The 27,568-nt window shown below is 40.8% G+C and overlaps 2 long non-coding RNA genes across 2 annotated transcripts in view; one reads left to right on the top strand and one right to left on the bottom strand.

Annotated features, from left to right (window-relative positions):
- Window positions 1-13,334, top strand: part of LOC308467815 — a 728,761-nt gene extending 715,427 nt beyond the window's left edge. The window contains exon 2 of the long non-coding RNA XR_013981309.1: window positions 12,553-13,334. This is a non-coding gene — a long non-coding RNA (uncharacterized lncRNA). The remainder of the gene's footprint in view (window positions 1-12,552) is intronic.
- LOC308467819 lies at window positions 4,423-6,548 on the bottom strand. Its single transcript, XR_013981314.1, has 2 exons — window positions 6,046-6,548; window positions 4,423-4,840 (listed from the first exon to the last, which is right to left on the bottom strand). It is a non-coding gene; the product is annotated as an uncharacterized lncRNA (long non-coding RNA).
- Window positions 13,335-27,568: the final 14,234 nt, after the last annotated feature.

Raw genomic sequence — 27,568 nt, 5'->3', positions numbered from 1 at the left:
TGTCCGTGTTTTTTTTTATCCACAAAAAACACTGGGCTGCCCCCCACCGCCCTGGACTCTCTGATGAACCCTCTCTTCAGGTTCTTGTCAATGAACTCCCTTAGCTCCTGCATCTCTCTGTCTGACATGGCGTACAGCTTGCCTACAGGGAGCTGATTGATTTGACAGTCAAAGGGTCTATGTGGGGGTAGTTTGTCTGCCTCCCTCTCGCTGAAGACGTTGCTCAGGTCGGCGTATTGTTGGGGAACGTTCCCCTTCTCCGTTACTTCCGTCCCTGCTAGAGTGGCTCTGGCCCCTCCTTGAGCCTCCCGCTCTTTGCAGTGTTCTAGACAATGTGCTGACCCAAAGGAGACCACTCTCTGATGCCAGCCCACTAGCGGATCATGTAACGCTAGCCAGCTCATCCCCAAAATAATGGGAGCTCCTCCCAAGGTAGCCACATTAAACGCTATTAGCTCAGTGTGTCTTGCTACCCTCATTATCATTGGGACGGTCTGCTGGCTGACTTCTCCTCCCAGCAGCTCCCTTCCATCGATCGTGGTCACCTGCAAAGGGTTACTTAAAGGGATAGTCTGTATCTGGTGCTCAGCAGCAAACTCCTTACTCATGAAATTGCAGGAGCTGCCTGAGTCCAATAGCGCCTTTATCTTTAGTGGGTGTCCGTTAGGCAGCTCTAGTAACACCTCTATCACTAGGGCGGGTTTAGGAGGTTCCGGCGTGGGCACTTTCACTGCTCTTTGGCCTGGCTGCTGTGCCCTGACGGTGGCAGCCAGGCGTTGGCTTTTACTTGCTCCGGTACCTTTTCCTCCCTCTCCCCAACAGCTCCCGCCATTCCTTGCCATTCCTTTCTTTGGGGGCAGACTCTGGCAAAATGACCTGGCTGTTGGCAGAGATAACATTTCTTGGCGCCCTTCCCCTCCTTCTTCCGCTCTTCACTGGGCTTTGAAACTGCGCGCGCGCGCGCTGTTCCAATTTCCATCGGCTCTCCCGGCGGGAACGGTGGCTCTGGAATCTCTGGAATGCGAAGCTCCCTCCAACGTTCCCCCTTCCCTTCCCGCCTCTCCAAGGCTCTCGCCTCTTGGCGCGCTCCTATGGTCAGCGCTGATTTCGTCAGCTGGTCCATAGACTCCGCCCTGGGCGCCCGGGAAAGTTCGTCTTTCACAGCCGAATAAAGCCCTTCTTCAAAGAGCATTTGAATGGGTTCCGCCGATAGATCCCACCCCAATTTATGGATCAACATGGTAAACTCAGTCCAGTACTCACGAACAGATCGGCTCCCCTGTTTGCACGCCATTAACTGTCTGCGTACCACTCCCTGCTCAATATCGCTGGAAAACATCAGATCCATGGCACGAAAAAACTTCCTCGTGTCCTTCAGGATGTCATTATTCGTTGCCATCAGGGGCCTCACCCAGTCTTTCGCCCCCTTTTCTAAGAGAGTTTGTGTACTGGTCCAGTAAACGCTTCCGCTGCACCACCAGCAACAGCTCTCTTTGCAGAGTATTAATTAAGTCCAGTGCAGAGATTCTTGTTGCAGTACAAGCTTCAGAGTCTCAGCAGCAAAGAAATAACGACACAGGGAAGCCTGTCTTTCCAAAGACAGGTTTATTGCAGAAAGATAACAGAAATACCTCCGGAGCTTTCAGACATTTTTGCTTCACGCCCCACAGGCAGAGAAAACAAACACTCTTTATATACTGAGCAACTTAACAACTTAACAAGCTTGACTACTTAAAGTCACATGACATTGCTAACTTGCCAGCGTCTTAGGTTTCACACCCTAACACCCCCTCTCGCTGGCAATACAAAAAACAAAATTACTTCAGACCCATTTCTTCACAAAAGTTTTCATGCCGCTGAAACCCAAGTGGTTTTGTAAAACCATCAGCTTGATTTTCATGACTGGGACAGTAATTTAATTTAACAATTCCTGCTTTTACCGTTTGACAAACATTTTGAAAGCGGATATCCAAATGTTTTGTACGACCTTTAAACTGCCCATTTTGTGCTAACTTAAGACACGGTTGATTATCACCCCATACAGTGATTGGAGTGATGGCCTTTTCATACATCTCTTGTGCCAAGCATTTGTAAAATTCTAGATCTCTACATAACTCAGATAAGGCACAGAACTCAGCTTCTGTTGACGACAAAGCAATTAGGTTCTGTTTCTTGGATCTCCACCCAATCAGAGAGTTACCAAATTTTATTACACAGCCAGACACTGATTTTCTATCCTTTAAATTTGCCCAATCACTATCTGCCCAACAAGTAATCTGTGCTTGTCCTTCCGAAAACAATTCAAGGCAAAAATCTTTGGTGTATTGTAAATATCTTAACACTCTTTGAATTCCTTTCCATGCATTTACACTAGGTTTCGAAGCTTCTCTGCTGAGTAAGTTAACAGCGTAAGCAATATCTGGTCTACTCCATTGCGAAAGATGAAGTAAGCTTCCCAGTGCTGACTGAAAGATTTCAGCACGCTTGAATTCAGCACTATCCTTGAACTCATTGTCTTTTACAAAACCCATTTCCATTGGTGTTCTAACACCTGCACACTCCGCCATGTTAAACTTTTTCAACATTTGCAATATCTTGCCTTTTTGATTCAGTAGAAAACTGCCATTTTTGGTCCTATCTATCTGAACACCAAGATAGACCTTCACATCACCAAGATTCTTAACTTTGAAGTGTTTATTTAACTCTTTGGCTAGTTTTTTTACTTGTTCTTGTGTCTTTGAAGTATAAATCAGGTCATCTACATAAACAAGCAAAGATTCTTGAGCATCTCCTGAACTTCTGAAATATAAGCAATTGTCAGCCTTGCTCCTGCTAAAACCAATGCCTACCAAAACGTCATTCAAACATTCATTCCAATTATGAGCAGATTGCTTGAGTCCATAAATAGATTTATGTAGTTTCCATACCTGATTTGATTTACCAACTTTCAATCCTGGCGGTAGCTCCATATAGAGCTCTTCAGCCAAGTCTGAATGAAGATAAGCTGTAGAGACATCAAATTGATTCACTTTGAACCCTTTCTGAGCAGCAACTGCTAATAGTGCCCGTAGGGTTTCACTCCTTGAAGTGGGTGCATAGACTTCGGAATAATGTAACCCCTTTCTTTGCGTAAAACCTCGAGCTACAAGCCTTGCTTTGTACTCTGGTTTCCCCATCGCTGTTGTCTTTATCCTATACACCCACCTACAACTTACTGCTTTGGTACCTTCTGGCAGTTTGGTGATGGAAAACACACCCAGTTCTTTCATAGAATTCAACTCCTTTTGCATGGCCTCACGCCACCTACTGGCCTCCTCCTGGGGTAATTGTTCAACCTCCTCAAAACTTTCAGGTTCGCAATTTGCCAAACCAGCCCAAACACTAATAGCTTGGTACCTTTCAGGAGGTTTACCTTTGTTGGTACGCTTAGAACGCCTTAACAGTTCCTGCGATGTTCCTTCAGTTTCCTCCTCTGACCCAGAATCACTAGTCGTCACCTGTTTGTCACTAGTAGTTGTAGAACTTTCTGATTCTGACTTTACACGTCTCTCTTGCTGTACAGGTGAACTTTTAGAACTAGAAGATTCTGACTTTACAGACTTGGGTGAACTAGGCGATTTCTCACCCTTATCCTCAGATTCAAATTCCTCAGTCTGTTCTGGAACTAATACCTGCCCTGGGGCCTGAGTTTCATTGCTGTTCACCACATCAAATAGTATGTCAGGATTTCCATGAATTTTATTCCAACCATCCTGTTCACAAAATTCTGCACTTCTGCTGATTCTGATTTTCGTTTGATTGCCTTCTACATTCACAAATCTCCAACCTTTTGTGTTTGCTTGATAACCACAGAAAAACATTTCTTTAGACCTAGGATCGCCTTTCCTACGTTGTGCCCTAGGCACCAGCACATAAGCACGACATCCAAAAACTCTTAGATGATCAATTTTTGGTTTTTTCCCAAATAACATGAAGTAAGGAGTGTTGCCTACTGTGCTATTGTACACTCTGTTAAAAGTATAATTCGCATACAGTGCAGCCTCAGCCCAAAAACGCTGTGGAAGTCCAGAATCAAACAGCAAAGCAGCAATGGCTTCCTGTAATGTTCGAAATTTTCTTTCAGCAACTGCATTCTCCTGTGGTGAATAGGGATTGGTAAGTCTATGAACTATACCTTTCCTTTTTAACCACGTCTCCAGCGTGTGGTTCACATATTCCCCACCACGATCTGATTGTATTTTACGTACCCTGGTGTCAAATTTACATTCGACTTCTTCAATCCAATCCATCAGGATGGAAGCTGCTTGTGATTTTTCTTTCAGAAAGAAAACCCAACTAGCCCTTGAAAAATCATCCACCAAAATTTGCATAAATCTCGCACCTCCAAGCGATTTGACTGGCATAGGGCCACACACGTCTGTGTGCACAAGTTCAAAGGGTTTCTTGCTTACTCTATCAGATCTAGGATAGTTACATGTCTTAACCTTAGCATGTTTACAAGCACAACAATCCAGAAAATTTGGACAGGGTTTAATGTTACACTCCTCAGCTAAATCTGGCATCTTGCTTACATACTTAAAGCATATATGAGCTAACCTTCTGTGTAGTAGATGTGCACAACCTGTATGAGGAGCCTTATTTACACACTTAGCTTGCGCTTCACCTGTTGAACATCTACCTGCTGCTAACTGCTCTTCATCCAAAACAAAAAGCCCATCCTCACAGGGAATTTTAACTAGCTCCTTCCCCTGTTTCGAAATGGTGCACACATCATTTTCAAACTCAACCTTAAAACCACTTTTTACCAGGCATGACACACTCAAAAGTCCATTCTTCATTCCTGGAAGAACAAAAACAGGAAGGTTATTTTGCAAACAGTTAACATAAATTGTGCCTTTAAGGTTCATTTCTCGTTTACTATTATCTGCTATAGTCACGGTTTTTGCAACTGGCAATGTCTTGCAGTTCATCAAGCGGCCACTAGATGTCGCTGGAACTAAACTGTGACTTGCTCCACTGTCAATTATCCACTTCAAGGTTTGTTGGCTCCTTTTAGGACTCTTTTGTGCTGCCATTGCAGATAGTCCCTTATCAGCACCTGCTCCCCCTCTGGATCGTTGATTCTTGTAGTTCTCACGTCGTCTTCCCCTGTAGCTCCGGAAACTGGCCCTGGACTGTTGAAATTCCTGTTGCTTTTCTGGACACTTTGCTATCAAATGAAACCTGCTGCCACATCGAAAACATGACTTGCTGGCCATAGCAGACACTTGTGAGGCTTCCTTACAGCTCTGCCTGCTAGTTTCCCCACGCTGGGAATTATCTGAACATCCAACCCTTGGGGTATTTGAATTATCAATACGTTTTCGATGATGTTGATATTCTTGCTCACACAATCTACCAGTCACATAATTCATATTCAGCTGGTCCTCTGGCAAAACCTGTAAAGTTAGTACTAAGTTTTCAAACCCTGCATGCAGGCTGCTAAGCAGAGTATAAACTTTAATATTTTCAGGAAAATTCACACCTAAAGATGACAGTCGGTTGAAATACTCAGTCATCTGTGACGTGTGTTCAACCACACTATCCCCTGGCTTCAGTTTCAACTCATACAAAGCACGTATAATGTTCACCTTCTCTCCGGGCGTGGCTCTATGGTGAATTCGCCTAAGAGCTTCCCAAATTTCAAATGCAGACCTTAAATTTTCCACATGAGGTAATTGGGAATCGTCTATCGATACCATCAACATGCATCTAGCTTTAGTGTCCATTTTATCATGTTCCCTATTCTGAGCATGTGCAGCAGCCTGTTGCTCTGCTGTGGCATCTGCTGCAACAGCCACAAACGGCTTTCGCCTCTGGACATAGTCAGCCCACACTTCTTTGGCTTCCAACCAGACTTGAGCCCTCTTAGACCACTGCACGTAATTAGCAGAGTTCAACTTTGTAAAGGGAACCTGGAAATTTTCCACTGCCATTCTTGGGGTCTGCTGCTACTCCCTCTGTGTGCCCTTTCTTCTTTTTCCCCTTGGGATTTGTTTTACTCACTTTTCAGACGCCTCCAGCCTCCTCTGAAGCCTTTAAGAGCTGGATTTACGACCAAGCCGGTCTTCTCTCATCCGAAAGCTGCTTTCACTTTCTCTGCACACAATACAGCTGTAGAAACGTAGAAGGATCCATAACCTAAGAGAATTTGTGTACTGGTCCAGTAAACGCTTCCGCTGCGCCACCAGCAACAGCTCTCTTTGCAGAGTATTAATTAAGTCCAGTGCAGAGATTCTTGTTGCAGTACAAGCTTCAGAGTCTCAGCAGCAAAGAAATAACGACACAGGGAAGCCTGTCTTTCCAAAGACAGGTTTATTGCAGAAAGATAACAGAAATACCTCCGGAGCTTTCAGACATTTTTGCTTCACGCCCCACAGGCAGAGAAAACAAACACTCTTTATATACTGAGCAACTTAACAACTTAACGAGCTTGACTACTTAAAGTCACATGACATTGCTAACTTGCCAGCGTCTTAGGTTTCACACCCTAACATTTTCGAGATGCCCAATCACAAAAGCCACCCGCGATTCCTCGTCGGGAAAGTCATCAAACTGCAGATTAAGAGCATATTGCATCTCTGTCCTAAAGGCATGATAGTCCTTGGGCTCCCCCCCAAACTTCTGTACCAATCCTGGCAACTTTCTGGCGAGCGGGGTGGTTTTCCCCTTCTCTGCATCTTGAGCCCTCCTCTCCTCGAGCCTCGCCGTCTGCAGCGCTAGCTGGACCTCCAACGCCCGGTACCTTTCTTCCAGGCTTGGACCCGCTCCAGCTCCTGCTTCTCCGGTTCTGGCTGGGTTGCTCATGATGCCTTCTCCTGCACAAGCTGCTCACGGAGACTGTCGGAATGCTGTGATGGGACGATGAGCTGCTTGTGTGTAAAATCCAAGTCCCTCAGAGTTTGGTCAAGTTTGCAAACCTCTGTCTGTAACGGAGCCCCTTAAACATGGCTCCGTCAGTCGCTGGCAGATTCCGACAGTGGTTGCTTTCGGAATCGCTTCCAACATAAAAGCTCCTTAACGGAAACACGTCTTCTGGACTCTCTGCGTGACAGTTTCCGGCGAGGAGTGGGTGTCCCTACAGGAGGTCCTGAAACCTCCCCACTGTTTTCGCTGGAAGTGTCTCTGAGCCATCCCTCCAGCTCACTTTCCCTCAGCTCACCTCCTCTCCCCCTACTGGTTCCCTCTTCAGCTGCTGAGTCTCTCCCAACCTGTGTGAGCCCTTTCACCTCCCTTCCTTCCGATGGCAGTTCCCTGACAATTGTCACTCCTTTTATTATTGATATTGTTTGAAATAAAAATAACATTTTTGGTAGCACATTCATCTTTATCGTTGCAATCCTTCCCCAAAATGAGAATTTCATTCTACCCCACACCTCCAGGTCCTTTTTTTTCTTATTCCATACTGGTACATAATTATCGTGAAATAAATCAGTACCTCTAGTGGTTAGTGTAATCCCTAAATATTTAACTTTTCCCACCATTTCAATCCCTAATTGTTGCTGCAATCTTTCAGTTACATCCTGTTCAATGTTTTTCGTAATTATTTTGGTTTTCTTTCTGTTTAACTTAAAGCCGGCCACCTCTCCAAATTGTTCTACCTCTTCCAACACTTCATCTACACTCTTCATAGGATCTTCTATTGTAATAACTAAATCATCCGCAAAAGCTTTGACTTTGTATTGATTTTGCCCTACTGACACTCCTTTGATATTCTCATTATTCCTTATTGATCTTAAGAAGACCTCCAATACCGAGATGAATAACAGCGGTGACAATGGACATCCCTGCCTTGTACCTTTAGTTATAGCAATTTTCTCTGTCAATACATTATTAACGATTAATCTTGCTCTTTGTTCCGAATAGATTGACTTTACACCATTTAGGAAAGATTGGCCCATTTCCATTAATTCAAAATTCTCTAACCTAAATTCCCAAGAAACATTATCAAAGGCCTTTTCTGCATCCATAAATATCAACATCGCCTGTTTATCCTTCCTGTTGTTCAGATACTCCATAATATTAATTATATTTCTTATGTTATCTTTCATCTGTCTACCAGGAAGGAAACCTGCCTGATCTTTGTGTATCATCTTATTTAAAATCTTTTTCAGTCTACTTGCTAGGATGCTTGCAAATATTTTATAGTCATTATTCAACAATGAAATCGGCCTATAATTCTTAACTTGAGTCAAATCCGAATCCTGTTTTGGGATAAAAGTTATATAAGCTTCTTTCCATGTTTCCGGAATTTCAGCCCTTATTAGTATATTATTCATCACTTATTTTATTGGTGCAAGCAATATATGTTTCATCTCTTTATAATATCTTGCGCTGAATCCATCTGGGCCTGGTGTCTTCCCACTTTTCAATTCTTTTATAGCCGTATTCATTTCCTCTATTTCAATCGGTTCATTCAATTTAAGTCTGTCGCTATCAGTTATTTTCTGCACTTCTTTCTTCTTTAGATACTCTTCTATTTTCTTTTTGTTGCATCTCTCCTTTTTCTTATATAAATCTCTATAGAAGTCCACAAATCCTTTTCTTATTTCTTTTGGATTAACAATCTCTTGATCTTCTATTTTTATCTTATTTATCATATTTTGTTCCTTCCTTTTCTTAATTTGCCATGCTAACCACTTCCCTGATTTATTTGCCCATTCAAAGTTCTTTTGTTTCATTCTTTTTATATTCCGTTCCACTTCCTTGTTGATCATCATTGCAAATTGTGTTTGGAGCAATTTTATGCTTTGTTTCACTTTTACATCTCCAGGTCTGGTAATCAATTTTCGTTCATTCTCCATAATTTGTTTCAGGACTTCTTTTTCCCCTTTTTCTCTCATTCTGTTTTTAATAGCATTTTGTTGTATAAAGCAGCCACTCATTACTGCTTTACTAGCATCCCAGATCGTACTCATCTTAGTTCCTTTATTTACATTATTTAGAAAATAATCAGTTAGACATTGGTGTGCTTTTTCCACAATTTTCTGATCATTAAAAAGATTCTCATTTAGAATCATAGAATCATAGAGTTGGAAGAGACCACAAGGGCCATCGAGTCCAACCCCCTGCCAAGCAGGAAACACCATCAGAGCATTCCTGACATATGGTTGTCAAGCCTCTGCTTAAAGACCTCCAAAGAAGGAGACTCCACCACACTCCTTGGCAGCAAATTCCACTGTCGAACAGCTCTTACTGTCAGGAAGTTCTTCCTAATGTTTAGGTGGAATCTTCTTTCTTGTAGTTTGGATCCATTGCTCTGTGTCCGCTTCTCTGGAGCAGCAGAAAACAACCTTTCTCCCTCCTCTATGTGACATCCTTTTATATATTTGAACATGGCTATCATATCACCCCTTAACCTCCTCTTCTCCAGGCTAAACATGCCCAGCTCCCTTAGCCGTTCCTCATAAGGCATCGTTTCCAGGCCTTTGACCATTTTGGTTGCCCTCCTCTGGACACGTTCCAGTTTGTCAGTGTCCTTCTTGAACTGTGGTGCCCAGAACTGGACACAGTACTCCAGGTGAGGTCTGACCAGAGCAGAATACAGTGGCACTATTACTTCCCTTGATCTAGATGCTATACTCCTATTGATGCAGCCCAGAATTGCATTGGCGTTTTTAGCTGCCGCGTCACACTGTTGGCTCATGTCAAGTTTGTGGTCAACCAAGACTCCTAGATCCTTTTCACATGTACTGCTCTCAAGCCAGGTGTCACCCGTCTTGTATTTGTGCCTCTCATTTTTTTTGCCCAAGTGCAATACTTTACATTTCTCCCTGTTAAAATTCATCTTGTTTGTTTTGGCCCAGTTCTCTAATCTGTCAAGGTCGTTTTGAAGTGTGATCCTGTCCTCTGGGGTGTTAGCCACCCCTCCCAGTTTGGTGTCATCTGCAAATTTGATCAGGATGCCCTTGAGTCCATCATCCAAGTCGTTGATAAAGATGTTGAATAAGACTGTGCCCAAGACAGAACCCTGTGGCACCCCACTAGTCACTCTTCTCCAGGATGAAGAGGAACCATTGATGAGCACCCTTTGGGTTCGGTCAGTCAGCCAGTTACAAATCCACTGAGTGGTAGCATAGTCAAGACCGCATTTTACCAGCTTCTTTACAAGAATATCATGGGGCACCTTGTCAAATGCCTTGCTGAAATCAAGGTAGGCTACATCCACTGCATTCCCTTCACCTACCAGGCTTGTAATTCTGTCAAAAAACGAGATCAGGTTAGTCTGACATGACTTATTTTTCAGAAATCCATGCTGACTATTGGTGATCACAGCATTCCTTTCTAGGTGCTCACAGACTGTTTGCTTAATGATCTGCTCCAGAATCTTCCCTGGTATTGATGTCAGACTGACTGGGCGGTAATTATTTGGGTCCTCTCTTTTCCCCTTTTTGAAAATAGGGACAACATTTGCCCTCCTCCAGTCTGCCGGGACTTCGCCTGTTCTCCAGGAATTCTCAAAGATGACTGCCAGTGGTTCTGAGATCACATCTGCCAGTTCTTTTAATACTCTTGGATGCAGTTCATCTGGCCCTGGAGACTTGAATACATCTAAACTAGCCAAGTATTCTTGTCCTATCTCCTTAGTTATTCTGGGCTGTGTTTCCTTTGCTGAATCATTTGCTCCAAATTCTTCAGGTCGGGCATTGTTTTCTTTATCGGAGAAGACTGAGGCAAAGAAGGCATTCAGGAGTTCAGTCCTTTCTGTGTCCCCTGTTTGCATTTCACCATCTTCTCCTCTGAGTGACCCCACTGTTTCTTTGTTCTTCCTTTTGCTACGAACATACCCAGAAAAGCCTTTTTTGTTGCTTTTAACCTCTCTAGCAAGCCTGAGTTCATTCTGTGCTTTAGCTTTTCTGACTTTGTGTCTACACGTGTTGGCTATTTGTTTGAATTCCTCTTTGGTGGTTCCCCCCTTTTCCATTTTTTGTACACATCCTTTTTTAATCTTACCTCAGTTAAAAGTTCTTTAGATAGCCACCCTGGCTTCTTTAGGCACCTTCCATGTTTCCGTCTCATTGCTATTGCCTGAAGTTGTGCTTTTACTATCTCCCTCTTAACAAATTCCCAGCCATCATGAACTCCCTTTCTTTTTAGTATTACTAAAAAGGTATGCAACCAGATCATGGACGGGAAGAGGGCGCCAGAAACGTGGAAAGAAGCTTTCATCACATTGATACCCAAGTCAGAATTGGAAAAGACTCAGCTTAAGAACTACCGTCCCATCTCACTCCTAAATGTGGATTACAAAATATTTGCAGACATTTTGGCAAGTAGGCTTAAAAAGGTTTTAAATGAGGTAATTCATAAGGACCAAGCAGGCTTTCTCCCTGGTAGACATTTATATGAAAATACTAGAAACATCATTGACATTTTAGAACTTTTGCAAACCAATAGGAACACAAGGGGGGTGTTAATTTTCATTGATGCGGAGAAAGCATTTGACAACATATCTTGGATGTTTATGAAGAAAAATTTGGAAGGGATGGGAGTGGGACGGGGGTTTGAAAATGGAATAAAAGCAATTTATTCAGAACAGAAAGCTAAATTAATAGTGAACAATGTGGTGACGGAGGAATTTAAAATTGAAAAAGGGACACGACAAGGGTGCCCTCTATCCCCTCTTTTATTTATTTCAGTCCTGGAGGTACTATTGAACATGATAAGGGAGGACCGGCTGGTACAAGGGATAGAGGTCGGAGTGAAACAATACAAACTGAAAGCTTTTGCAGATGACCTAGTTTTGACATTACAGGAGCCAGAACCTAGTACAAAAAGAGTTTTAGAACTTATAGCAGAGTTTGGCCGGGTTGCGGGATTCAAGTTGAACAAACAAAAAACTAAGGTTTTGACTAAAAATATGACATCTACAGAAGCAGAGGGGTTCCAGAGAGAAACAGAATTAAATGTGGTTAAAAAAGTGAAATACCTAGGGATCTATTTGTCTTCCAGAAACTTGAATTTATTTAAAGATAACTATGAAAAATGTTGGTCGGAAATTAAAAAGGATCTAGAAATTTGGTCAAGATTGAAACTTTCCTTGTTAGGTAGAATTGCAGCTGTAAAAATGAATGTATTGCCGAAAATGTTATTTTTGTTCCAGGCCCTACAGATCGTGGACAGAGTGGAGTGTTTTGGAAAATGGCAGAAGGATATATCCAGGTTTGTCTGGCAGGGCAAAAAGCCTCGAATAAAGTTTAAAATATTAACTGACTCGAAAGAAAGAGGAGGATTTGCCCTGCCGGACTTGAGGCTGTATTATGAATCTGCAGCCTTCTGCTGGTTGAAAGATTGGTTTATGCTAGAAAACACTGATGTCCTAGATCTGGAAGGTTTTGACAATGCTTTTGGTTGGCATGCGTATCTATGGTATGACAAGGTTAAAGTTCATAAATTGTTTAAAAACCATATTGTCAGAAAAGCAATTTTTGCAGTCTGGACGAAATATAAAGACTTACTCGAGAGTAAAACCCCAAGGTGGTTATCACCGATGGAGGCCAAAGCACGAAAAAGGCCCAATATGGAGGCCCATTGGCCGAAATATTGGGAAATAATTGAAAAAATTGGAGACAATTGGAAGCTGCACAGTCAGGATAAATTAAAAAACAAGGTGCGAGATTGGTTACATTATGCTCAAATTCAAGAGGTTTTTAAAATGGACAAAAAAGTTGGTTTCCAAGTGGAAAAATCGAAATTGGAGACAGAATTGCTAGAACCAAAAACTAAGATACTATCGAGAATGTATAACTTGCTGCTTAAGTGGAATACACAGGATGAGACAGTTAAATCTGCCATGATAAAATGGGCACAGGACGTTGGACATAACATTATGTTTGAAGACTGGGAAAGGTTATGGAACACCGGAATAAAATTCACGGCATGTAGTGCCTTGAAAGAAAACATTATGAAAATGATATACCGGTGGTACATGACCCCAGTCAAGCTAGCTAAGATACATCACCTGTCTGATAATAAATGTTGGAAATGTAAGGAGGCAGAAGGGACATTCTTTCATCTCTGGTGGACCTGCCCAAGAGTGAAGGCCTACTGGGAAATGATATACAATGAATTGAAAAAGGTATTTAGGTATACCTTTCCCAAGAAACCAGAGGCCTTCCTGCTGGGTATGGTAGACCAGAAAGTGTCAAAGAAAGATAGAACTTTGTTTATGTATGCTAGCACAGCAGCAAGAATACTCATCGCAAAGAATTGGAAGACACAAGATCTACCCACGTTGGAGGACTGGCAGACGCAGTTGATGGACTACATGGAACTAGCTGAAATGACCGGCAGAATCCGAGATTTGGACGAAGAATCAGTCGAGGCGGATTGGAAAAAATTTAAAGACTATTTGCAAAAAAATTACAAGGTGTATGAATCTTAAGATAGTGCATGTTATTGGAAATGTTATGCTTTCAGCAAATATGAATAGGTAAATGGTAAAATAAGTGATAAATGAGGAAAAGAAGACAAAGCGAACCAAACATATTATGTTTATTTAAAAGGTATCAAAATTGAGAAATAATATATTGAATACGGATACATAATAATTGAAAGTCGTAATAAGGTTTGAAATAAGGTAACAAATTGCTGATATTGCTATTACAAAGAACGCGGACCAGGAGGGTGTGGGGAAGTCCAATGGTTTTTCTTTTTATTTTGTTTAAAAAAAAGTCATAAAATTGTTTCTTGCACTAGTTACTTTATGTATTGTTTGGAATGTATAAAATTATGAAAAGAAACGCAATAAAAAATTATATAAAAAAAAAAAAATAAACTAGCCAAGTATTCTTGTCCTATCTCCTTAGTTATTCTGGGCTGTGTTTCCTTTGCTGAATCATTTGCTCCAAATTCTTCAGGTCGGGCATTGTTTTCTTTATCGGAGAAGACTGAGGCAAAGAAGGCATTCAGGAGTTCAGTCCTTTCTGTGTCCCCTGTTTGCATTTCACCATCTTCTCCTCTGAGTGACCCCACTGTTTCTTTGTTCTTCCTTTTGCTACGAACATACCCAGAAAAGCCTTTTTTGTTGCTTTTAACCTCTCTAGCAAGCCTGAGTTCATTCTGTGCTTTAGCTTTTCTGACTTTGTGTCTACACGTGTTGGCTATTTGTTTGAATTCCTCTTTGGTGGTTCCCCCCTTTTCCATTTTTTGTACACATCCTTTTTTAATCTTACCTCAGTTAAAAGTTCTTTAGATAGCCACCCTGGCTTCTTTAGGCACCTTCCATGTTTCCGTCTCATTGCTATTGCCTGAAGTTGTGCTTTTACTATCTCCCTCTTAACAAATTCCCAGCCATCATGAACTCCCTTTCTTTTTAGTATTACTGTCCATGGGATCTCACCCAGCACTTCCCTAAGTTTTATGAAGTCGGCTTTCTTAAAGTCAAGAAATTGAGTCCTAGTATGCTTGGCTGCTCCTTTCCGCTGTATAGTAAACTTCAGAAGAGCATGATCACTCGCGCCTAATGATCCTTCCACTTCTACCCCACTAACCAGGTCATCAACATTGGTTAGGACCAGATCTAAAATGGCTGTTCCTCTTGTTGCTTCTCCCACTTTCTGGACAATGAAGTTGTCTGCAAGGCCAGTGAGGAATCTGTTTGACCTTATGCTCTTGGCTGAGTTTGACATCCAACAAATATCCGGGTAATTGAAGTCCCCCATTACTACTATCTCCCTTCCTTTTGCATGCTTGGCCATCTGTTCCAGGAAGGCATCATCTATGTCCTCCGTTTGGCTTGGGGATCTATAGTAAACTCCCACAATGAGGTCCCTGTTATTCCTCTCTCCCTTAATTTTGACCCAAATGCTCTCACTTTGGCTTTGAGGTTCTAAATCTTGGATCTCTTCACAGGTATACACATCCCTGACATATAACACCACTCCTCCTCCTTTCTTGTCTGGTCTGTTTCTCTGAAATAGATTGTATCCCCCCATTATTACATTCCAATCGTGGGACTTATCCCACCAGGTTTCAGTGATGCCTATTATGTCATATTTAGTTTGCTGTACCAAGAGCTCAAGCTCATCTTGTTTATTTCCCATGCTTTGCGCATTAGTGTACAGACATTGAAGTCCATTAATCATTCCCCCGTGTCTCTTATTTAAGGATTTTTTCCTCCCACCACTAGGTCTGCGTGCTGTTTGCTCCATTTGGTCTATGACATTTGGATGATCATCTTCATCAATTGATAGACTCCTACCTTCAGGAGCACTGTCTCCCTCCCCCACATTAGTCAGTTTAAAGCCCTCCTGATGAGGTTTCTGAGATTTTTGGCAAAAACATTTCTCCTAACCGTTGTGAGGTGCAGCCCATCGCTTGCCAGAAGTCCATCTTCAAGAAACTGCAGTCCGTGATCTAAGAATCCAAACCGTTCCTGTTTACACCATTTGCGAAGCCAGCTGTTCACTTCCACTATTTCCCCCTCTCTCCCTGGGCCACGTCGTTCAACTGGGAGGACAGATGAGATGACAATTTGTGCATTTAATTGCTTCAATTTCCTGCCCAGAGCCTCATAGTCTCTTTTGATCTTCTGGAGGCTATTGCTTGCAGTGTCATTGGTTCCCACATGAACCAAGAGGAAGGGGCATTTGTCAGTGGGTTTTATGATTCCTGCTCCGTTATTTTGTTATTCAACATTAGTTTGTTTTCTTGAGAGATTTTTTGTAGTCCATTTGTTTTCAAAAATCGGTCAATGTCCATTTCTTTCTGCGTCTCCTGTGCATATAATTGTTTAAAGTACCTCTAGAAGCACTTTCTGATCTCCACTGTATTCTGTATATTTTTTCCTTCCACTTCCAAATTTGCAATGGTGTTAAGTTTTTGTCTTTTTTTCATTTGCCAAGCCAGCAGTTTCCCACATTTGTTTGCCAATTCAAATGTCTTTTGTCTCATCTGTTTAATTTTCCATTCTATTTCCTGGTTCATCATTTTCATATATTGTACTTGATATAACTTTATCTCTTTCAGGATCTCCTGCGACTTTGGTTTCACTCTCAATTTCTTCTCTCCTTCCTTTATTTTCTCCAAAATCTTGTCTTTTTTCTAAATGGTATTAATGCGATCTATTTTGAGCAAAAAGCAAAAATTATAGTTAATAATGTGGTTTCAGAAGCAATTAGAATTGAGAAAGGAACCAGGCAAGGGTGACCACTTTCCCCTCTGCTTTTTATTTCAGTTCTGGAGGTTTTGCTAAACATGCTAAGGAAAGAGGAAGAGGTTAAAGGTATAACAGTAGGATCTAAACAATATAAGCTAAAAGCCTTTGCTGATGATTTGGTGATAACGTTACAAGATCCAGATACCAGTGCAGGGAAAGCACTGGAGCTGATTCAGGAGTTTGGGCAAGTAGCAGGATTTAAATTAAATAAGAGCAAAACCAAAGTGTTGGAAAAAAATTTAGATAACGAGGAGAAAAAAATCCTCCAGGAAAAGACAGGCCTTGTTTTTGTGAAAAAAGTGAAATATTTGGGTGTAAATTTATCGCGAAAAAATTGAATTTATATAAAGATAATTATGAAAAATTAAGGAATGAAATTAAGAGAGATCTTGACATCAGGTCAAATTTAAAATTGTCATTAATGGGCTTAATATTGGTGGTTAAGATGAATGTATTGCCAAATATGTTCTTTTTGTTCCAAGCTATACCAATTATTGATAATGTAAGATGCTTTAAAGAATGGCAGAGAGCATTGTCTAAATTTATCTGGCAGGGGGGAAAAACCCAGAATTAAATATAAAATATTAACAGATTCAAAAGGGGGGGGGGGGGATTTTCCCTGCCAGATTTGAAGATATATTTTGAAGTTGCGGCTTTCTGCTGGATCAAGGAATGGATTCAACTAGATAATGCTGATGTGTTAGATTTGGAAGGATTTGACAATGACAAATATGGCATGCATATTTATGGTATGACAAAGGTTTAAAAAACAATGTAATTAGAAAATCTATATATAATGTATGAATAAGATATAAAGATCTCTTAGAAAGGAGAACACCCAGGTGGCTTTCACCAATGGAAGCAAAGGCACAGAAAAGCTGAATATGGAGACTAAATGGTTGAAATACGCTGATTTATTGTTGGAAGATAATGAAGGATTTAAATTGAGACCATTTGATCAAATTAAAGATAAATTGGATGGATGGTTACAATATTATCAGATTAATGAATTGTGTTAGCTTGATAAGAAAAATGGTTTTGCGTTTGAAAAATCCAAATTGGAAATGGAACTGTTAGATACCAATGTTAAAAATCTCTCTAAAATGTACAATTTATTGTTGGAATGGCATACAAAGAATGAACAAGTTAAATCTGTGATGATTGATTGCGCAAGAGATGTTGGACACAATATAATGTTGGAAGATTGGGAAAGGCTGTGGAAGAAAGGGTTTAAGTTCACTGCATGTACTGTATTAAAAGAAAATATTATGAAAATGATGTATAGATGGTACTTAACCCCAATGAAATTAGCAAAGATCTATCATACAAATGAAAATCAATGTTGGAAATGCAAAGAAAAAGAAGGTACTTTTTATCATATGTGGTGGTGAAGGAATGGGTTTCCCAAAACCCAAAAACTGACTGCACCAAAATCCCTATTTTTCCTTAGCTAAAATGCATAAAGTTGAGCCGTTGAACAAATCCATAACAAGAACAAAGCTCTCTCCCTTATCAGTCCGTGGCGGCAATGAGTGACCTTGCCAAGTTCCAGTACAGCAGGGATGATGCGTGTGTGCCTTACCTTGTGTGCTGACCACAAAGACGCGCAGACCCACATCTGGGAATAACGCCAGAGTGTGTTCTCGGAAATGGTGACCCCTGCGTCCCAGATAAGAGTAGTAGGAGGAAGATCCTTTTATGGTCAGAAGTACAGGAAGGAAGATCCTTTTATGGTTGAGAGTACCAGAGCAAGAACATATGTGATGTCAACCTGCGTATGTAGGCCGACGTGGTTGGGCTCCTAGGGGAGGAGTGAGAGGGTGCCTGGAGGATATATATACTGCATGAAACCTGTCATTTCTTTGGACTTGCTGTGGACTTGATCACGCAAGTGCCTTCTGCTATCCGGAGAGCAGAATAAACTCTTTCTTTGAACCAACTCGGTGTCATTTGACTTCCTTCCTCCTGTCCCGGAGCAACGCAGACCCAATCGGTGAACTCCAATAAGGCTACATTTCTTGGTGCATTGGCCGGGAATCCGCGTTCTCCGAGGACAGGACAAAGGACCGAGGTGTCACTGCGAAGCAAACAGCTCGGTCGGCGTCGGTGGCGCCAAGTGCACACCCTACCATTTCTAGGGGGAGCCCCCCACCCCGTACCTGAGTGGAGATGCAGCAGAGACAGAAGAAAGACAGCAACTGCATGGGGAAAAGGGTGCCCAAGGGAAGGGAAAGGTAAGCTCCACAGTTTATTTGTGGGAGCCAGGGGTCTGATCAGCCCCGCCCAGTAGGAGCAGTAGAGTGCTGCTGGGTTCAACCAGTAGAGAGCAGCAGAGTGCCACTGGTTTGCCGGTAGAAAAACAGTAAAGTGCCACCGGTTTTGGGACGTTTATGGGTAAAGGGGATTGGGGAGGTGCATGGGGTTTGTGTGTGTATGGGGGCTTGTATGTTCGTATGTGTATGTGTATAGGGACACTCCAGTGAATGTCTTGAGTGGATGAGACATTGGGGCTCAGAGCCACTGGCGAAGCAAAGTGTGGTCCTTGTAAGGTGCGGTTCCTAGTGACGCGAGTCCGTCTAGGCCACTGAAAGGACGCGGAGAAAGGTGACTGAGTGAATAATTACATTAGAAGAAGAAGAGTTTGGATTTGATATCCCGCCTTTCACTCCCTTTAAGGAGTCTCAAAGCGGCTAACATTCTCCTTTCCCTTCCTCCCCCACAACAAACACTCTGTGAGGTGAGTGGGGCTGAGAGACTTCAAAGAAGCGTGACTGGCCCAAGGTCACCCAGCAGCTGCATGTGGAGGAGCGGAGATGCGAACCCGGTTCCCCAGATTATGAGACTACCGCTCTTAACCACTACACCACACTGGCTCTCAGGTGGTCAGAGTGTCCCAAAATCATGGGGGGAGCAAGCAGTAAATTGACCCCCTTGCAGTATTTTATTTTGGGGACAATTGGAAATGTCAAGCTACAGTTGAAAACCCTTGGTTTTTTTTTTTTAAAGCAATTTATTGGGTTTTACAATAAAAGTAAACATAATAAACAATATAACATTTGTCTTAACATAGTTTCACATTTTCTTTGGACTTCCTCACATCTCCCGCTCCCACTTTCATCGTTGTAACATTTTGTCAGCAATTTATCATCTTATTTAAATTCTTATATCCCTTCTATATTTCATAATCTTATAATTCTCGAAAGGAGTTAAATTTTCACAGTCTTACTTATTTTCTTAAAAACTTCTAAATTTAGTGGTGCTCAGTTATTTTAGTCTAGCATCTTATTTAGCATTCACTCAAATTACAATGCTTTTGTAAATAATTCTTAAATTTCTTCCAATCCTCCTCAATCCTCTCTTCTCCCAGGTCACGAATTCTGCCGGTCATTTCAGCCAGTTCCATGTAGTCTATCAGTTGCATCTGCCATTCTTCCAGTGTGGGTAGATCTTGAGTTTTCCAGTGTTTTGCGAGAAGTATCCTTGCTGCTGTTGTTGCATACATAAAAAATGTCTGGTCCTTCTTTGCCACCCCTTGGCCGACAATACCCAGAAGGAAAGCCTCTGGTTTCTTAGTGAAGGTATATTTAAATACCTTTTTCAATTCATTATAAATCATTTCCCAGAACGCCTTCACTTTAGGGCAAGTCCACCAGAGGTGGAAGAACGTTCCCTCACACTCTTTACATTTCCAACACTTATTATCAGACAGGTGGTAAATTTTTGCGAGTTTGACTGGGGTCATATACCACCTATAAATCATTTTCATTACATTTTCTTTCAGAGCGTTACATGCAGTAAATTTCAATCCATTACTCCACAACCTCTCCCAGTCCTCAAACATAATATTATACCCAATGTCCTGTGCCCACCTTATCATAGCCGATTTAACCGTTTCATCTTGTGTATTCCATTTCAACAGCAAGTTATACATCCTTGAAAGTACCTTAATCTTTGGTTCTAACAATTCTGTTTCTAGTTTCGATTTCTCCACCTGGAACCCTAGTTTCTTATCATTTTTAAAAACTTCTTTAATCTGAGCGTAATGTAACCAATCTCGCACTTTGTCTTTCATTTTCTCCAAACTCTGCAATTTCCAATTGTCTCCATCCTTTTCTAGTATTTCCCAATATTTTGGCCATTTAGCCTCCATATTGGGTCTTTTTCGGGCCTTAGCTTCCAGAGGTGAAAGCCACCTTGGTGTTTTATTTTCCAGCAAGTCTTTATATTTTGTCCAGACATTAAACAGTGATTTTCTGACAATATGGTTCTTAAAGGCCTTATTTGCTTTAACCTTGTCATACCATAAATATGCATGCCATCCAAAAGCATTGTTAAACCCTTCCAAATCTAACACATCAGTGTCTTCAAGAAGTAGCCAGTCTTTTAGCCAGCAGAACGCTGCGGCTTCATAATACAACTTTAAGTCTGGCAGGGCAAAGCCCCCTCTTTGTTTTGCATCGGTTAATATCTTAAACTTAATTCTGGGCTTTTTGCCCTGCCAGACAAACTTAGAAATGTCTCTCTGCCACTTCTGAAAGCACTCCGTTTTGTCCAAAACCTGAAGTGTTTGAAATAAAAACAACATCCTTGGCAATACATTCATCTTGATAGCAGCAATTCGGCCTAACAAAGAAAGTTTCAATTTTGACCAACTATCTAAGTCTCTCTTAATTTCTGTCCAGCATTTTTCATAATTGTCCTTAAATAGACTTAGATTTTTTGCTGTTATGTTTACCCCTAGGTATTTTACTTTTTTAACCACATTAAGTTCCGTCTCATTCTGAAACCGTTCTGACTCTGTATCAGTCAAATTTTTCCCCAAAACCTTAGTTTTCTGTTTATTTAGTTTAAATCCAGCCACCCGACCAAAGTCATTAATCAGTTGTAATACTCTTTTCGTACTGGGCTCTGGCTTCTGCAGGGTCAAAACCAGGTCATCTGCGAAAGCTTTTAATTTATATTGTTTCTGACCGACCTGAATTCCTTCCACCAACCGATCCCCTCTAATCATGTTCAATAGCACTTCCAGAACCGAAATGAATAACAAAGGGGAAATAGGGCAACCTTGTCGTGTCCCTTTTTCAATTTTGAACTCTTCTGTAACCACATTATTAACTATCAATTTAGCTTTCTGTTCTGAATATATCGCCTCAATCCCATTCTCAAAACCCCGTCCCACTCCCATCTCTTTCAAATTTCCCATCATAAATTTCCAGGAGATATTGTCAAAGGCCTTCTCCGCATCTATAAAAATTAAAACTGCTTTTGTATTTATATCTGTTTGCAAAAGTTCCAAAATGTCAATAATGTTCCTTGTATTAGCAAACAGATGTCTACCTGGGAGAAAGCCGGCCTGGTCCTTATGAATTACTTCATTTAAAACTTTTTTAAATCTATTTGCCAAAATGTCTGCAAATATTTTGTAATCCACATTTAAAAGAGAGATGGGACGGTAGTTCTTAAGTTGTGTCTTTTCAGCTTCCGACTTTGGTATTAATGTGATGAACGCTTCCTTCCACGACTCCGGTGCCCTCTTCCCCTCCATAATTTCATTGCTGACCTCCATCAAGGGTTGTATCAAATAATCTTTTAATGTCTTATAGTACTTGGAGGTCAGCCCATCTGGTCCTGGAGATTTGCCGAGTTGCATGTTCTGGATGGCTTGTTCAATCTCCTGTCGTGTTATTTTAGAATTCAGGATTGTCCTATTTTCTTGTGACAATTTAGATAGTCCATTTTTTGCCAAAAATTGTTTAATCTCTACATCGTCTTGCGGCCCTTGGGTGTATAATTTTTTGAAATATCTCTGGAAACACTTTCTAATGTCCACTGGATTCTGAATGTTTTTTCCATCAGCCTCTAAGTTTGTAACAGTATTTAATCTTTGTCTTCTCTTCAACTGCCAAGCTAGCAGTTTTCCACATTTATTCGCCGACTCAAACGTTTTTTGTTTCATTAATTTAACCTTCCATTCAATTTCCTGATTTATCAATTTAGAATATTGTGTTTGATAAAGTTTAATTTCTCTCAGAGTTGGCTGTGACTTCGGATTCACTCTTAATTTCTTCTCTAATTCTTTTATTTTATCCAAGATCTTATCTTTTTTCTCATTTTGTGTTCTTTTCTTTACTGCATTCTGTTGTATCAAGAATCCCCTCATTACAGCTTTACTTGCGTCCCAGACTATTCTTTTTTCCACCATATTATTCATATTTATCTCAAAGTAATCCTTCAAAACTTTTTGGGCCTTCTTGGTAATTTCCTGATCTCTGAACAAATTGTCATTCATCTTCCATCTAAAGGATCCAGTTGGTAGTAGTGTCATATCCATCTTTACTGCATTATGGTCGGAACAGGTCTTTGGGCAGATTTCCACTTTTCTGACCTTAGGTGCCAGGCCTCTAGAAATCCATATTTGGTCGATTCTTGTCCAGGTCAGTTGGGCTTCAGAAAAGAATGTTCCCTCTCTTCCTAGTGGGTTCTTTGTCCTCCAAATGTCAATCAAATCCATATTGTCAGTCATTTCAAAAAAGGTTTTAGGTAGTCTGCCGTCTTTTGTAACATTTTGACTTTGTGACTTGTCCATGTTAGTTGATACGACCCCATTCATATCTCCCATCATTATGATGTTGTTGTAATCCAGATAGTCCAGCATTGTCTCCTGCAGCTTCTTGTAAAATTCCGATTTCCCTTCATTAGGTGCATAGATTCCTAATATCAAAAGTTTCTCTCCTTGATATTGTATCTCAATAGCCAAAATTCTTCCATGTTCATCTTTAAATAAGAATTTAGGTGACAGGCTCTCTTTTGCATATATCACCACGCCTCTCTTCTTAACTTTGTCCGACGATACAAATTCCTGGCCCAATCTTTTATTTATTAACACTTTTCTATGGAGCCTCGTCACATGTGTTTCTTGTAAACAGATAATGTCCAATTGTTCTTTTTTTAATATGTGAAATATTTTCTTCCTTTTTTCCGGAATGTTACAACCATTAATATTCCAACTCAGCAGTTGCAGAGACATCCTGGATCAATCTGGTTATTTCTCCAGGGGTGGTATCTTCTCTGAATCTTCAGGTTCCCCAGGTGCTGGTGTTGATGCTGGCGTTGCCCCAGGCCCAGAGGGTAGTTCAATTCCTTTTTGAAGATCCTCTCCGTATGTAGCCAAAAATTTGTCTCTCTCTTCCAATGTTCTAACTTTGACCTTTCTCCCTCTAAAGGTAAAAGATATTCCTTGGGGAAATTCCCACCTGAATGGAATTGCGTTGCTCCTTAGTAGTTTAGCAAGTTCAGAATAGGCGGCTCTAAGATCCAGCAGTTGTCTTGCGATATCTTTATAAATTTCAATTCTTCTATCCAAAACCTCCAGTGACTTTCCGTAATGTAGGCCCAAAATCTTATCCCTTTCCTCCTTTGATCTCAATGTTATCAAACAGTCTCTGGGCCTCTCCTTCTTTATGAATCTTCCAAGTCTGAAAGCTGACACAATTTTAAAGTCCTTTTCTTCCAAATTCCAGAACTTGGAGAATTCTTTGGTCAAAAACTCAGTTAGATTTCCTTCTTCTGCCTCTTGTAATGATCTAATCCTCAAATTATTCTCACGATTTCGCAGTTCTATCATAGAAAGATAAATCTGATGTTCCCCAACTTGTTTAGTGAGTGGTCTTACCTCTTGCTCTAAATTTTTCAATTTTTGTCTGGTGTCCTCAGCCAATTTCCGATTTTCTGCTGAGGCCTCCGTTAACTGTCCAATTGCTTGTGTATTCTGTACCACTTGTATGGTTAATTTATTTAGACATTCTGTATTTTTGTCAATCTTTGCTGATTGCACATCTACTTTCTTGTCCAAAGCTTCCAATTTTTCAAAGATTTTGTCTAGAACAGAAACAGATACTCCTGAGGCCATATCTTCCAATTGTAACTGCTCTGCTTCACCCTCTCCCTCTTTTGCCTGTGACAAGGCAACTTCTTCAACTTCTACTTCTGAGGGCAAAGTAGGTACAGATGATCTACGTGTCTGCGAGGCTGAGGTTAGAGTTGTTAAAGTTGTTTGTCTAACTCTCCCTCTTTTTCTTGTGCCACTCATTCCAACGTTATCTGTCAGTCAAGGTCACACTGAGTTATTCCCATGGGTATGGAAAGGCCCAGAGCAAGCAAACAACAAGGGAATCGAAAGTAAATGTACATGTAAAGTCACTGTTTTAATCCAATCCTCTAGAGGGAGCTTAAAATGTCTTTCAGAGTCTAATTTAATGTCCAAGAACCTTCAGATACAAATGTTTAGCAGAGTTTATAAATGGTCACTTTGTTACAGACAGTGCTTATTTGTCTCCAAAAAGAATGTTTCAAATTTAAAAGGTCTCAATACCCTCAGATTGTTGCAAGTTCCAATATACAGTATCCAAATCTGCAGTACTGACAGCTCAATCTCTTAATGCTCAGGCAGCTCCTGACTCTGGGTTTCACCTTCTAATTTGTAATCCAATAAAAGGAGGAAAGTCAAGTGCAAGTAATAATTCCAAATCTTTAGCTTAAAGTCTTTACTTTAAATTGCAAGTTCAGTAGATGCTTAGATCTGTAAAGTTTAGAATCTCTTTCTTTCAGCCTCCACTCCTCCAGCTGATTGCTTTTTTCAAGTTCAATGGCTGCGGAAGACGGACTTCCTGTTTCCACGTCTCTCCGCTTTCAGCCAAGTTCAAGCCAATTAAGATTTTTCCTTTAAAGTCTCTAATTTCAAGTGATTCAGTCTTTTACTTACGAATAAGTTGCTTTTCATCCGAGTCCGTAATTTGACAGGAAAAGGGATCAGCGCTCACCGGCAGCAGCAGCGCGGCTTCGCTCCACAGACTGTGAAGCAGCTCTCAGCGCCGCAACCCCCCTCCACGCTCCGGAGCCCCTTACGGGGTTCCTTTCGCGCTTGGAGGGTCGCTCAAGGCGCCCACCGAGCCTCAAGACCCCAGGCTCTTGCTGCCTGGGGTTTTCCGAAGTGGGTCTCCGCTTCCAGTTGAAAACCCTTGTAAGCTCCTTTCTGTATTCTGGCAATGACCAGCATAGGTGCGTCCAGTTGGCTTGTATTGTATTGCCAACACGTGGGGTCCAGGAAAAAGAGATATGTGCTCTGCCAACGCACAAGAGGCGCCAGGAATAGAACCCTGCATGAAGGGGTTCCCAATTCTGCCACATCTACTGTGCTGCATCTTAGGGGGTTGGGAAACAGACCTTAAAACACCTAGAATCTTGCAGAGTACAAGTATAAAAAAGGGATTATTTGGTCTTTAACATTAAAAGTGACATGAGTTGCTCATGAGGTCAAATTTTATATTTTCATGTTAAAGGTGGGAAGGTTTCAATTACTAATACAATCATGTAATCATGTACTGGTTTCAGAATTTGAATGTCATCAATTCACTGTGCTTTGAGCTACCTGGTATCTTAATATTTTTGTTAAAAGTTTGTTTCTTATTGACTCTGTTGCATAAGGTACCCTGGGTGATTTAGAAACCACTTGTTAAATGTTGATCAAAAGTAAAAATGTACAAATGTACCCCTGCAGTGTGTGTGTGCAAACACAGAAAATGGGGCCAAAGAACACTCAGGAAAATTACAAAATTACTAAATATTGCATGGCATGCCAGCCCCCAGAGCATGAGCAAGAGTACCTGTGTCATTTAAACATATGACCTCTTTTTGTTATCATAGAGGTGGTTCTGTAAATTTGACACACCTTTACATCTTGCAGGTAGCAGCAAAGGGAATTTGCAATATATTTGCAGACCTGTGTTGTGTGCGTACCTCACGAGTCTTTTCAAGATTGCATCTTGCTAACTGTGATTGTATGATGAATCTGTTTCCAAAGACTCCCGTGGAGCACGGGACATTATGTGCTTTAATAATAATTTGCATGTTTTAAAACTTAAAGGGGTGGTGTGCAAGTTAGATCTTATTATAAATCTCAGCTCAGTTTAGAATAAGGAATAGCACACTATTTGATACCAAAATTGATTTTTGCATTACCTTTTTTTGGATATATTTTTGAAATGCGTATAATTTTTATTTGTAAAAGGGATGAACAATTGTGTCCCAAATGTTATGCAGAAGGTGAAGTAGTGGTCTGGGCTGGAGAAAGTAGAGGGAAGTAGAAAAGAAGGTGAGAGGTAGAGGGTAGAGAAGTGAGAATGTTGGAACAGGAGAAAAGTTGGGTAATGGGCTGTAAAGACGGTTGAGTGTTTATGCTGATGAGTATTAATGAAAGTAATATATTAAGATGCTATTATTGAGAGAGAATTTACTAAATATAGTAAAAGCTGAATTGCATAAAGGCTGTGTGTGACCAGCGACACACTTAGTCAAAGTCTTGCATGTGCTGTTAAAATGCACTCAGATTATTGGTTGAGGTTTTCATGAGTAAAAACCAGCTTTTAAAGAATTCTGAATTCTGAATATAATATATTATGGGGCAGACCTCTTTTTTTGGCTGGCTGGACAGCTAACCATCCATAAATTAACAGCAAGAGTAGGGACCTGGAATATTGTTTGTGCTCTTTTTAGTATGTCCCTCCCATGAAAGATACTCCTTGGATATCTATTAATTGAAAATTGAGATGGCCCTTTTTGATTTCTAAGTGTACATGCCAGGAGAGGTCTTAGGCAAAATAACTTTTATTTTCCTGTTCACATTAGGCTTCCACTGTGGAAAGTGTCCAATGCTTTGAAATTTTCCTGTTCTGAGACACACATATACTCAGGGTAGTTGCCAGAATCAAAAGGTGTCAAATGCATTATTGACAGCAGAATCAAGATGTTGATAGACAAAATACCCCAATGCTTATTGATAAGGTGATTCCTCCTAGGTTTCTCTTGGGTGAAAGGCAATATTGAACACAGAATATTTAACTGACAGACACTATGGCGATGAAGTTGTGGACTTGGAATGTGAATGGAATGAATGATAAAAAAAAAAGAAATAAAATTGGACATTATTTAAAACAAAAGAATTTGGACATTATTTGTTTACAAGAAACTCATGTGAAAAGAACTCATAGAAAAATTTTAATTAATAAGAAATTGGGAAACGAATTTATCTCATCAGATAAAAGTAAAAAGAGGGGAGTGGTACTGTATATTAAGAGTAAAATTGAAGCAGAACAATTATTCAAAGATGAAGAAGGAAGATTAATGGCTGTTCAAATTAATTGGCAAGGGGGAAAACTGATAATTATTGGAGTATATGCACCGAATGGAAATAAAACAGAGTTTTTTAAAGGTCTGGAAGAAAAATTGTTTGAATACATGGATCAAAAAATTATAATAAGGGGGGACATGAATGGGGTGGTATCAATGGAAATGGATAGACTGCGAGTGAAAAGC

Source organism: Podarcis pityusensis (assembly GCF_964106645.2).
Source record: "Podarcis pityusensis genome assembly, chromosome: W".
NCBI lineage: Eukaryota > Metazoa > Chordata > Lepidosauria > Squamata > Lacertidae > Podarcis > Podarcis pityusensis.
This window is presented reverse-complemented; position numbering and strand designations above follow the sequence as displayed.